The 3174-nt window shown below is 42.9% G+C and overlaps 1 pseudogene; it reads right to left on the bottom strand.

Annotated features, from left to right (window-relative positions):
• Positions 1 to 698: 698 nt before the first annotated feature.
• LOC118005464 lies at positions 699 to 2067 on the bottom strand (annotated as a pseudogene).
• Positions 2068 to 3174: the final 1107 nt, after the last annotated feature.

Consider the following 3174-nt stretch of genomic DNA (forward strand, 5'->3'; position numbering starts at 1 on the left):
GATTACTGCCCCCCCCCCTTTTTTTAACAAAGGATAAGAATGAACAGCTAGATGAAGAGGTATGTAGGGCCAGGTCCAGAAGGGTCCTGAGCACAGGAGCTGCTGTCCCTGGGGAGTCTGGGCTGCTCCACCCTCCTGGAACATGGATGTGTTCTTGTTCACCAACCCCGAAGCTCTCTGAACCCTGTCTTTTTAGGGTTTTTTTTTTAATTTATTTTTTTTATAATTTTTTTTTAAAGATTTTATTTATTTATTTGACAGATAGAGAGCACAAGTAGGCAGAGAGGCAGGCAGAGGGGGAGGGAAAAGCAGACTCCCCGCTGAGCAGGGAGCCCGATATGGGGCTCGATCCCAGGACTCCCAGATCATGACCTGAGCCGAAGGCAGCCGCTTAACCGACTGAGCCACCCAGGCGCCCCTAGTTTTTTTTTAATGGGGGTTTCATTACATAGGTTGGATTGATTGAATCATTGGTCATTGGTGATTGGTTCAACCTCCAACACCTGGAGGATGGGGGGTTGGGGCGGGGCTAAAAGTTCCCATTTTCTAATCACTGCTTGGTCTTTCTGGCAACTAGCCCTGAAGCTATCTAGGAGTCCCTGAGCCAAGAGTTGTCTCATTAGCATACCAAGGCATGGTATGATACTCTTATCACTCAGGAGATCCCAAGGAGTTCTGTGCCAGGAACTGGGGACAAAGACCAAATATTTTTCCATAGAGACAAAAGCCAGCCTTCCATCTACAAAAATATTCTCCCCATGCCACTCTCAGAGAGAACACAGAACACACCCCAGAAAGTAAGTTCTGCTTAAAAACACTGCTCCCTCCATAGAGCCTGCTTACTACAGAAATTTAGCTTCAAACCTAAGATAGCATTGATTTAATAATCAAGTGTAATATTACTCTGCCCATTTTATAGATGTTGAAGTGAACTCAGAGTTAAGTTAGTTAATGAATGACAGGTACTAAAACACAGGACAGTAGGACTTAATACAAAAGCTATTTGACTTGAAAGCCATGATTAACCACTTTCTTAGACTTGAATTAGGGAGGAGTCAGGATTTCTAGCATACCCAGTATTTCATTCCCTTTCAGTCATTGCAGAAGCCTATACCCAAGGCAGATGACAGAATCCTGAAAAGGAAGATGTTCCAGAGACAAGTTTCCTCAAGGCTCACTTCATGTCCCTGTTCCTCAGGCTGCAGATGAAGGGGTTCATCATGGGAGTGACCACCGTGTACATCACTGAGGCTACTGCTCTCCTCCTGGAGGAAAGGGAAGCTGCAGAACTAAGGTAGACTCCAACATAAGTCCCATAGAATAAGAAAACAACGGACAGGTGAGACCCACAGGTGGAAAAGGCTTTGAACTTTCCACCAGTTGATGGGATTCTCAGGATGGAGGAGACAATTCGAGTGTAAGAGAAAATTCTCCCTGAGAGTGGACCAACCCCCAGCAGGCTGGTCACTAAATACACCAGAATGTTATTGATAAGAGTATCAGAACAGGCAAGTTTGAGGATCTGAGCAAGCTCACAGAAGAAGTGGGAGATTTTCAAGTCTGTGCAGAAGGACGGTTGCAACCCCATCAGACTGTGGAACAGGGCGTTCTAATGAGCAAGGAGAGAAGAAGCAGCAGGCCACAGAGGCGGGGGTTCATGATGACCACGTAATACAGAGGATGGCAGATGGCCACATAGTGGTCATAAGCCATCACCATTAGCAGGAAATTGTCCATACATAGAAAAACCATGAAAAAATACACCTGAGCGAGGCAGCCCTCATAGGTGATGGCTTTGCTCTCTGTCTGGATGTTCACCAGCATCTTGGGGACGATAGTGGTGCTGAAACAGATGTCTACAAGGGACGGGTTGAAGAGGAAGAAGTACATGGGGGTGTGGAGGTGGGAGTCAGACCCGACTGCCAGGATGATGAGCAGGTTCCCCAGCATGGTGACCAGGTACATGGTCAGAAACAGCCCAAAGAGAAGAGGCAGCCATTCTGGATCCTCCGAGACACCCAGGAGGATGAATTCTGATACTGCTGTCTGGTTTTCGGATTCCATGTTGTTGATGTGTCTGCTGAGTTAGAGACATGAGTTAGTTACAGTGAAACAGACACACAGACATCCCTTGTTGGAAAGAAGTCTTTTTTTTTTTTTTAAGATTTTATTTATTTATTTGACAGAGAGAGAGATAGTGAGAGCAGTAACACAAGCAGGGGGAGTGGGAGAGGGAGAAGCAGGCTTCTTGCCGAGCAGGGAGCCCGATGTGGGACTCGATCCCAGGACCCTGGGATCATGATCTGAGCCGAAGGCAGACGCTTAACAACTGAGCCACCCAGGCGCCCAGAAAGAAGTCTTTTATCTATTGCTTTAAAATCTTGTAATATTTACACAATTCTTCCCATCAGATTCCTTTACTCCAAGTAAATTTTGAGTGACTTCTATGTATCACCCATTTTTCTAATGCTAAAATTAAGAATGAAAACAAGTGCTGTTTATTTTTTATGTATGTATGTATGTATATATGTATGTATTTATTTTTAGGAACTATCATGCCTGCATGCCATTTTAAAATCTAGGGTTAAATTCTAGTAGTTTCTTCAAACTATTAAACTTTGTTAGATGACTACTTTCTCAGAAAATTTTAATTGTGTAATTAACTCTGTACTGGGTCTGCTCATAATTGCAAATCTCAGGTAATCCTGGAAATTATAATCTGACATTCTCTACTGCCTCCGTGTGAGAAATAACACTATTAACCCATTTCTTGAAATATTCTGTATCTTACCATTACATCAAATCATTCTATTAGGACTTGTGTTTCAAAGGAATTGCTTTTGCTGGACTTGTGATTTGTCATTTGTCATCAGCCTACAGTGAATGAGAGATATTCTAAGAAAAGGTTGAATGAGTCTCTCTCTTGTGTTTGTTGAAGAAATGTCACATCCAGAGGGGAAATTCTTGTCTGTTCCTTAAAACAAGAACACCTAATGCTTTTTATGAACAACTGGTTATTTTCTCTAATAATCACATTTCTTTCTTTTCCCTTTTCTCCGTCTCTTCCTTCCTTCCTCTCTCTCTTTCTCTCTCTTTCTCTTTCTCTTCCTTCTTTCCTTCCTTCCTTTTTCTTTCTTTCTTTCTTTCTTTCTTTCTTTCTTTCTTTCTTTCTTT

This window comes from Mirounga leonina, unplaced genomic scaffold (assembly GCF_011800145.1).
Source record: "Mirounga leonina isolate KUSES-001 unplaced genomic scaffold, KU_Mleo_1.0 Mir_94, whole genome shotgun sequence".
NCBI classification, from domain to species: Eukaryota; Metazoa; Chordata; class Mammalia; order Carnivora; family Phocidae; genus Mirounga; species Mirounga leonina.